Genomic DNA, 11175 nt, shown 5'->3' with positions numbered 1-11175 from the left:
GCTCCCTCAGGCAATGAAGGAATTTGCGATGTGTGTCAATGAGACATTTGAAATCTCACACATTTAAATCGTTCCGACTTCAACAGCATTTTAAATACACTGAAACTAGCAGCATTTCTAAATTCAAACACTTACCAGTTTCCTTCCCACAAGCTTGCTCCTACGAGCCTCAAAGGCAGTAGAAAATGTTATTATGTGAACAAAGTGTCTCTTTGTAACTGAATTAAATATAAATCCATTAAAAAGATAGATAATATAATAATTAATACTTTGTACCACTGTATTACCTTTCTATTGCAGACTAAAGGTGTTAATTCAGCCTTAGTCCACCATTTCTCTTCCTATTTTATAAACAGAAAAATTGAGGCACAAAGGGTCAAAGTGATTTAATTAGGGACTCGAGGCAAATCAGTATTAGGACAGGTATAAAATCCTGAAAACCTGGTTCTCAGGGCCGCATCCACTGTTCTGGCACCAACTTAACCACATAGCAAAGATATAGTAGAAAAAAGGTACTTCCAGCAGCACTATCTGAAAATAGAAATAAAAATGACTACAATGAAAAACAGCAGTGAATCCTCAGTCCCCGAACCTCAGTCTCAGAAAGATGTATGGCCCAGTGGAAAGAAAGCTCTGAGTAGTGTGGCCATTGTTTCAAACAATCTACCACCTGCATTCAGGGCTGGGTAAATTACGATAACTTCCACCTCATCATGTGTAGTATTTCTCAGTGTACATGAAGAAAATCTCATAATCCTATCCTCCAGTCTTTCACCGTGCAAGTCAGTAAGGAGTTCCTATTAAGTTCAGCGGTGTGAGACTGCAATTAAGCAGTGATTAAGAGTCACACAATGCAGCCCACTGAAGGGATGAGCTGTGTTCTGGCTAACGCGATCGGCAAACAAACTCTTTTGAAGAGCTTAGACAGAGTGTGTTAGAGAAAGTACCCAGCACGAGGAATTACTGCTCTGCCCTCATGCAGACATGAATCCGAGCTTCACTCAGCCCTGTAGATGGATGGACCTGTTTATCCTCTAGAGGGACTTTACATGGCACCAGCAGGCTGCCCACAATGCAAAATCAGGCCTTTAATGATTGCTTGCGAGAACTGAGAACGACAAAGCATTTCATTAATCGTCCATTCCTCATCAGTCTCTTAATAGATCTATAAATGAATAAATACCCAAAGGAAATTGCTGCTTTAAAAAAGGAAGAAATTGGGTATCACTTCGAAAATTGGCAGACACAAGAGTTGCCTTTTAACTCTGGAGTCATTCAACTTTTGTTGGAGTGTTACATAAAAGCTTTTAATTTACTGAGTACCTTTTTGTGAGTCGAGGGGATCATTTGTGACTAATGAAGAGCAAAGAACATTTTAATAATAGTGACAACTGGCTTTGATATTAATATTGTCTCCAAAAAAGTCTCTTTTGAAGTTTCTGAGATTAGGAAAACCCTTTGTATTTTATCCAACTGTGTTAATAAAATTGCCTTGCCTACATAATGCTCTCTCCAAAGCGAAAGTAATTTTTCCCCATTTAGTTCCCTGTACTATCCTTCGGATATTTTTGTATATTTTTTTCTCTCTTATCATTTTCCTGTGCATCAACATTTCTAATTTTTTTATTAGTTTTCAGAAATCATATTTAAATGAAAACCCAAGTGTACTTCTTACAAGAACTTAAAGATATTTCATATCTTTAGAAATGGAAACCTTGTTGCACGTCATAGATATTTCTTAAGACTTTTTTAGGGCAGAAGTAGGACTATGTTCATGGTCCTTCAGTGTTCCTTAGAATTTCTGGAGTCTTATTAAAGGATCAAGAAAACCCAGGTCACCCAAGACCAATATCGTTAGGTGAAGGCCCCTTCACATGTTTGTGTAGGCAAAGAGATCCAGCTAATATCCAGAAATACAAAAATTTAATATGTTGCTGAAAATGGCATCATCAATTTAAACAAGACACCCTCCCTCTATAAATGCTGTAGGGATCACAACAAAAGCATAAATTAATAGTGGGCCTTTAGACTCTCCCTGTGTTCTAAGGAACATGGTTTTTCACACCCAGTAGTAGGCTTTCCGACTCCTGACCTCTTCTCATTTATTGTTTCCAAGATGAATTGCAGTACCAGTGTTACAGTTATTTGTTTCTTCAGATGCAAGGAATTACACTATACAATCTTTCTGAATTTTGCCACCGTAAAGTTTTCCTCCATGTCCCAACAAGGGCTTGTTCTCTCATCCTTTTCATGGCAAACTATTGTACATGTCTTTCAGTACATGCCATACTCTGCCCAGAACTGCATTTCAATTGTCTGTGTCACACAGGCAGGTATTTTTCCCTGTAGGAGTGCTGAATAGAAGTTTTCTTCAGGAATGTATCAGTTTTGCAGAAATTATGACAGAAGAGAAGGAAAACATTTGTCTAATTCTGTTCTAGGTTTGTTGTTCTATAAACAATTCCACATAGATGTTACTTACGCCATGACAGACCCTGAGATCATGCCATTCAGGTGAACACAGAGACGACCAAAGCTGAGAATGGGTTACTTCTGGTTTATGAGTTCTTTGTCCTTAAAAATTTTATTACATCTCACAGGCTTGTTTATGTCATAGTGAAACATGACATATTTCTGAACTGGAAGACACATTGATATTTAGTTCCACTGAAGGGGGTCAGCTATAAATGACTAATGTGAAAAAGTGTATCAAAAAAGGGTGAAAACAATACAATGGACTTAGTTCCTCTTGGCTTTGAATTCTGTCCGCAGTCTTTCTTTTTTGAATATTTTTTTGAATGAAACAGTACTCATTTTTCCCATAGTTTTCAGAGAGGGTTACAAGTTAAAGCAATACACTTGCTTAAGAATCTTGTTGAATCAGGACTGCATGTGATGTATTGCAAGTCGTGAATCATTTGAAGCATAAACCAGAAAAAAACTCTTTTTCTTCAGTTTCTTTCCTACTGCCCATGATGTATTCCCTCCAGCTCTTCCTTAATTAGGGAAGTTAAGACCAGTAATTTATCTCTAGTTGTTTCCTCCAGGCAGCAGCAGCAGTAGGGACAGTAGCATAGGCTGGGCTCCAGATGTTTTACCACGTGCTCTAATCATACTGGGTAAGTTTCCATCAGCCCCCAAAAGCATCAGTATTGCTTTTGGTATTTTTTCCAAAGAACAGACAGCACAGATAGTAGTCTACTCGGGATGCAAGCACAGAACAAAACACGTCTACAATCTTATGCTGGTTTCTGAAGATGCCCCATGTCCTTGATAAGTTAAATATGGCTTAGCTGTGTTTTATTCAGTGAGGGACAGAAGAGAGTGAACCACCTCTCTCTCCTTGGAGCAGCCCACCATAGCACATTTTTTAGTTAGTTCTGACCAAATCCAAGTTCAGGTTCCTATTTTGATTTTTACATATTATTAGCTACAGGAGAGACTGCAGGCTTTGTAACACCTTTTACCAGAAACTCTAGGCATGTGGTAAATATGTGTAGTTTTGACACAGAGAAATTTGCTACGAGGTAACTAAATGTAGGCCTACAGCTAATATTTATGGACAAGTTTCTAACAGAGGGATGGTAAGTCTAGGCTGCTGACTCAGCCTACACCATCTATATAGGGATGCTGTCACTAGAGTAAAGATAACTAGGAAGGTTACAAGGGGCCAGAGAGGTCCCTGTGATCTGCAGGAGCCAGGGTGCCCACAGAGACTCATTCACTTCTACTGCACCTCAAACTGGGAGAAAAAAAGGACCTTAGCGTTAGTTCAGATGAAGAAACCTTTTATGGGAGTTTCTATAATGCTTCATTTTGAATGACTATGTGGTAACTAGAGCTGGATGACTGCATAATAAGGCTCACTGGCTCTCTGATAGAAACTTTCATAAAGGAAAAAGTTCATGATGAAAGTGAACGGGATTTTGTGTGTGTGTTTCTTGTGCTGCTTGAGGTTTCATCTGGATTTCAGTGCCTGTAAAATGAGGGACAACAGGGGAGCAGGCCACAAACCTTAACTCCCTGTGCTCTCTTCCTGAAAGTAAAGGAAGAGCATCAAAGGGGATGAGAGTGACAGACTCTCGAACTGAAAGGCACTGTATATTCTTGCTTTAGGTCACAGCCATGGTTTGCATCACAGAGCAAAGTCTGTCTAATTTAACATTTATGAACTCCTCATTTTCAGGGTTGAGTCTTAAGTGGGCTTGAAAATGTAGGGTAATAGTGCACAGTTATAATTATGGTCTATTATTTGCTTTTTACTTTTGGCAAATTTTAAACTTTTCATTTATGCTCGGATGTTGGATGACTTCTTTATTACAGATCCTTTCCCTCCTTTTCCTTAGGCTCTCCTCTCAGAGAGCCTTTCATCAGGCTGAAAAAGTAAAAGCCCTACCACGTCACCAAGTTTATACCAACATTTTTACATATATACCTTCTTTGCTCATAAAAAGTACTAAAACTTTACATTGTACATGAATGTAGATAAACCAGCAATGAAGCATGTGTGCTCCACCAAATGCAAAGGATAACCTTTCCTAACTAATGTTTCTGCATTCATGTTAAATTCACTTTTGCATAGGGCTCAATAAATGAAAAAGTGTAGAAAGAAATGTGTGGAAAATATTATAATAGGTAGGGAACAACATGGCACAGAACTATAAGTACTGTATTTGTAGTGGTAAGATAAAGAATAAGCTATTTTTTTTCCAAGATGGTAAAAGGTGGTTTTGAAGTAGCTTTCAAGCAACTTCATCTTTTTGCTTATTTAACTTTTCAAGAGTTCAGTATGCAAATTGTTACATATATATTTATTTATAAGTGTGCTCATACCATAATCATGCCATCTCATTTATGAGATCAAATGGGCTCACTTGAGTAAGTGTTCACATTTGCAGTGCAATTGTGAACTGGTGTACTGTGAACATACTAAACTGGTGCTTCACTACTGTGTTCCTGTACCAGGCTTCAGCAATAAGGTGTCTTCTTTGAAATGCAAAATACCTTCTTTGTTTATACAGAAACAAAACAGGAAGATCAAATACACAAAGCTTTTCTAATCAGCTGACAGGATCGTTTGAAGGATAGAATTGATGTTAATAGAAAAAATAGTAAACTAAACCCCATGCCTTGTGTTAAATTGTTGGTGTGTGTTTTGGATAGATTCTGCCAGTTCTGATTCTGCCCAGTAGAGTATCCCGTTAGTTCCCTCAGTAGCTACTGGACTGATGATGTTCAAATTCCCAAGGAGTTTTTTCCCTATTCTTCACAAGTTCAGCTGTCCAGCACAAGGAAATAAGAGATTCATATAAGTAAAGAATAAATTAGAGATCATTTTGACAAATGTGAGCTTCTTCTGTTATTTCTGGATGGACTGAAGTAATCCAGAACAGGTCAATAGGAAAATGAGAGAATGTTCTGAAACCCAGAATACAGGAAATGAGCAATCATAGTATCTGATTTTTAAACTTGGAAAAATTGCAGATATATGAATTCTAGGCCAAATATATAAGGAGCAATGCTCAACCCACCTGTAAGCAAAGTATGTAAAAGCGATAACTGAGAACTGACAGATACATCAGACTAAGAATCTGTCAAACCAATCACATTTCCTTCAGTGGCAGGGTGACAGGATTCATGGAGTGAAGTAGTTGTGAGTCATGATCCGATTATAACACAATTTGAAAGATGTTACCATAAATAAACCAAGAAAATGCAGAACGGGCAAGTACTGTAAGAACATCAAGTTATAAAACTGAATATGTACATACACATATATACACCTATATGCATATATAAAGTTAGAAGGGGCTTTTTGCTAAACTGGAGCAATGCAGAAAAGGAGAAGAGTCATACTTTGACCTGTTCTGGTTTTCAGTAATGAAGGGTGGAATTGAGCATATATAATAATTTTCATGGATTGTACCTAACCAGTGTGAATCACAAGCCCCTTGGAGGACAGGATTAGAATTCAAAACAGTCTCGGTAAATTAGAACTGTAGTCTGGAAAAATAGGAGATGGTTTTATAAGGCACAATCAAAGGTGCTATGTTTATTTTGATTCTTCTTGACCAAACTCATGACTTCTGCACAAATACAAGATGAGGAAGAGCTGCCTATGCAGCAGTTTTGACAGAAATGGGTTTGGGTTTATAAAGGATCATAATCTGTACATAAATCAATAATTTTAACCCCTTGTACTAGGATGTATAAAAAGGAGTGTCACATATAAAGCATGGCAAGTAATCTCTTCAATCTTCTGGTAAAGCCCTCAACTCTCATCTGTTCAGGTTACTACATTTTAAGAGAGATGTGAAGAAAGCAGAGGCAGTCCAGAGGAAAGTGACAAAAATGATCAAAGACCTACAGAAAAATGTCTTGCAAGCAAAATTTTAGAGGACTGGGCTTGTTTAGTCTGAAGATCAGAAAACCAAAGGGAGAGGTAATAACAGTTTTCAAATTAGTTGATTCCTGTGAAGCGAATGGCAATTAGTAAACTTCAATGTACAGTGAAAGAAGAAGGGGAAGATGCTGAGGGTTATTAAGTGGACTGTCAGTGTCCTTTTCTCTCTATGATTTTCTGTGTCTTCTCAGAAAAAGGAAAGAATTCCCTTTCCTTTCCTATCTCTGTTCTTTCTAAATTAAAGTAATTCAGTAGATTTAAATCCTGGAGTCTAAGTCAGTATTTAGGCAGTTGTTAAATGAAAACTAAAAATAAAAAAAAAATCAAAAAACAATCTGGTCTGTTTTTATTAGAGATTTAATCATGTGACTATATTTAAGCCATTCAAGCCTTTTAATTACTGAAGTGATTGAAGTTGAGTGCTGTTTGTAGCATATCTGAACTTAATCTGAGTTTAGACTAATATTTGTCCCTTGCCAATTTAGTTCATCTATTGCTTAGGAATTTATACATATTTAAATAGAAAATTGATGCAGATGAACTGAGGTCTCAAATTTCTGAACACACATGCTCTAAGACCTTCATCTCTTTCCCTCTTCCCCTTGCCAGCAGGGGGTCTATACATCAAGATTTTGTGTTCTGACCTTATAGTTTGAAAGATATTGAGTGCTTTAGCCTCCAGTATTGAAATCATTGAATGTCTGTTGCTGACTCAGATGGAAACAAGGTTAAGCCTGTAAATAGTAACATTATTGAAAATCACTTTTAAAACTGCAATTTCCTGACTAACAGTGAGGCTCATTTTATCAAACCCCTCTCCTAAAATCATGTGTGAGGGCTTGTACACCTGCACAACTATTAACACGCTCTCGGAAAAGCAGTCAGCTTTGCCCACAGTTTTGGGAGAACAGTTCTGAACATGTAGCTATTAAAATAGTAATTTCTCTGTTACTCTGCAGCTGGGAGGTGATTGCAGCCCAGACCCACACTAACACAGCACACTTCAGGGGCCCAAAGCCACAGTTACCTAGGTTTTCTACAGAAATTCACACAAATGTGTTATTGCTTCTAATTCCTTCTTCCTTACTGAGAAGGGTGAATGGGTATAAAAGAATCACTGCATCCCAAGCCTTAGAAAATGCATGGAATATGTAGGTATGTGAGATAGTAGTTTGTAGGTATGTGAGATAGTAGTTAGGTGCATAATCTTTGTGAATCAAGTCCATGGAAAAAAGAGAATTCTAGGCAAATTCTAGAAAGCAGCTATTATAATTAACAATTCCTAAACGGTATTTGTTTTTTTAATCTTTAGCTCTGTAAATCTTGATGATAAATAACAACATATCCTAAATTACAGCAGTGGTAGAGAATCACATTCTCTACCTTGGGGTAAAGATCATTTTTCAATTAAAAAAAATCTGAAAAAAAACCCTAAAAAAAACAACAACAAAAAAACCCCAAACAATGCTGTATGCTTATGTATTGTTATAATTATTCACTTTAATACCTTTCTAATGGTTATTAAAAATATTTTGGTTCCTTTACACAAAAATGCATTGCAGCGCTCTCATTCTTCTATAGCATGAAACATGCATATGGCTTAAACCCAAGGTACGTTCTAAGTAGCAGAAATTGTTGTTCTTTGCCATTTTGGCATAATAATATTTGCTTTTGAGAACAAATATAGTGATGAAAAGGAAAGTTTGTTCCTTATTTGATATGAATCAGCTTTGTTCCAGTTGTTTCAGAGCAGTTATTGGAATTTGCACTTCCTGAAGCCAGTTACAGCTGCAGAAAACTACCTTTAAGAAGCTCTAGTCTCTGCTACTCAATGTAATGTTATGCAAAATCTCATGTTATACATATATTACAGTTCAAAATATGCCCACCAAATAGGAAAAATCTCTGGTAGACTCCACAGCTGTCAGCATAAATTGCGCAGTGTAAGGTTCAGGTAAAAACCTGGCTCTTGGGTTCCACCTGCCTGCAGCTGCCCAGCCCAAACTATTACCTTGAAACATTACTTATAGTCAGCTTTGGGAGCAGCTGATTGTAGGAAATGTTTTGGTGACATGTTGTGGAGAACCAAAAGTTGAAATGAACACTTCAATATCTGTATAATTTTGCCTATGGGAGGAATGTCTGATGATCTACAATGAGTTTACCTGTTCTTTCACTACTCACTACTGTCTCTTATAGTCATGCAGTTCATAGGCTGAATTTACACACAGTTTTGCACATATAAACAGATAACATTGATAAATCATAATAACAGAACTCAAGTTAATTATTTGCAAAGAGATCTGCCATACTTTTGTTTTGGTCTACTCTTTATTATTCTGAATTTTCTCCACTGGAGAAAAAAAACCCCGTGAGGTTTGGGTTTCTTTTAATTCATTACTTTTAAAAAATTCCCATTAATTGGATCTTTTTCTCTCTTACCTGACCTGGTCAAACAGATAAAGTCTGGTACTGAATGTCAGTAAATTCAAAAGCTGTTATGAATAGTGGTAGCATTGCACAGTGAATTTCCCAAGGTATTCCATAATAGAAACAAACATTTTCTTGCAGTACAATATTAAGACATACAGCATTTCAGCACTTTCTGTGCTTCCAACAATTAAATTACAGTCTACCATGCGCTGAGCTATAGGAGGAGGAGCAGAATTCTCTTCCCTTACGACTCTGTGGAGTATTAAACCTAGTTATTTTATTAACTAAAGGCTCTCTTGGGAAAGCCAACTAAAATTATCATATCCTCTCACACACATAATGTAATTAAGGCACCTATACAAAAAGGTACTTAAGCACATGCTTTACTTTAAGCACAAAGGTAGATGTCTTGATTCAATCAGGATTACTGCTGGGTTTAAAATTAAGTGCATGCGTAAGTACTTTGTACTGAGGTTCCTAACATCAGAATAGCTAGAGAGTTATCAGGAGATAAATTTGTCTTGTTATCCAGAACTGAAATGAATGAGCTATAATGCCTTTTTCCCTCAAATAACTCTTTATGCCTCCTCAGAACTTAATGCACAGTGAAACCTGCAGGATATCTTAGGTCTCATCTCAAAAAAAAAAAACCCCACACAATTAGGTTATCTTTGGTTTGCTGTGAGCACCACATCTTTATTTCCTTATTTGAGGCCTTTGGTTGGGACTTCATTGATTGCAAAGGCATTTAAAGGATATTATATATATTCATTGATTTTCTGAAATGACTGTCCTACATGAACAGCACTGAGAACGTGTAGCAATAATTGCTCTGGAAGTCAGCTTCTCAATACATAAATTTTTTTGCACGAGCTTTATATGGGCAGCACAAGGTAAGCCTCAGTCACCTAACACTGACAGAAATTTACATCACTTTCTTGTGAGACTGGAAGTGGGAGTATCCTTTCATATACTTGTGTCTACAAGCAATGGTAGTGTTCTTCCTCCAAATGAAAACTTCAGTCATACCTAGAAATAAGGCAGGAAACCTCAAATCAGGACTAAAGACAATACAACCAGTTCAGCAGCTGCTCTTAAATTACCTCTTCTGGATTTGAACTGTTCTGCTGCAAGGATGAAATAACCTCTAATCTGATGCTGGCATACTCAACCATGATTTTGTATCCATGTAGCAGTATATAGGAATGCATACCTGTGCTCTCCAACAGCATACATATAGACCTAGATGCTCCAAACCTGTGAGGTGATTGCAGCTGTGTCACAGTTGCCATTTCTTTGGTAGGGTTGTTTTGACAAATTCAGGAAATGAAAGCAATCATAACGCTAATATCCTTAGCAAGTTTCTTTAATTGCTTGGGTTTGGGGGTGGTTTTTTTTAAGATCATGGTACACCCACTATGGTAAGAGAAGACAAAAAGACCAACGGTCTGTGTTTGCTTCGTGCTCAATAGGAAAGTGCTGGAGATCAATTTAATATTAGCTTGGTAGCACTCTTTATACTTGTGACTTTCAAATGCCATGAAATGCCTGTAACCCAAACATTTCATTGCACTACAAACTTGGAGTAGCCAGGAGACTGCGCATGTCACCCCTCACTCCCCTCTTAAACACAACTGTAAGTGTCTGAGGTGTAATGGAAGTATTGCCATTCTCTGGTCATTCTCTGCTGGGTACCAGAAGTTTGCATCCAGTCAAATTTCCTAATGGTGATGACCTAGGGATGTTGTTGGTCATGTTTCACTTTACCTTTAGACATACCTGTTCTTCTGGGTTGTCAGAATGCTATATTCCTGGGCACTAATTTATGATAAAAATGTTGAAGAACCAACTAAATCCGTTATCTTTTGTTGCCTTTCCATCCACCTGCTTCTTCTCCCTTTACTCTTCAATCAGTCCTTACTGCATATTTCCTCTCTTGGCTGTTAAAGGTATCTTATGCTTAAACTATATGAGAAAATCCCCTAAGCCACAACGTCACATGTTCAATGCAATCAAAAGGACTTTGGCTTGTGTTAATTTAGGTGTGTTATATTGTATGCACCTGGGCGATGTGTGTGTATGTGCCATATTAAGAAACCATACATTACTTGTCTCTGAGCTGTAGCACAGAGAAATAAACAGCCATATGGCAAATTAACTTAATTTTTTATTGCTTTGTTTTATTTGTTTCAAAATAGCACAGTGCCACAAATCCAGAATATTAACAATGCTCCATCTGGAAAGTGGAAGGTTTTGCTGCTTTGCCATCCCAGCATGTTAGCTTTCTTGAAAAACTTCAGTTCCTTTCCCTGCCTCCCTGCCTCACACCTCAGGGATTT

This window comes from Neopsephotus bourkii, unplaced genomic scaffold (assembly GCF_033783945.1).
Source record: "Neopsephotus bourkii isolate Nb327-2 ecotype Australia unplaced genomic scaffold, CSIRO-AGI_Nbou_v1 NB_1183, whole genome shotgun sequence".
Taxonomy (NCBI): Eukaryota; Metazoa; Chordata; class Aves; order Psittaciformes; family Psittacidae; genus Neopsephotus; species Neopsephotus bourkii.
Note: the sequence above shows the minus strand (reverse complement) of the source record.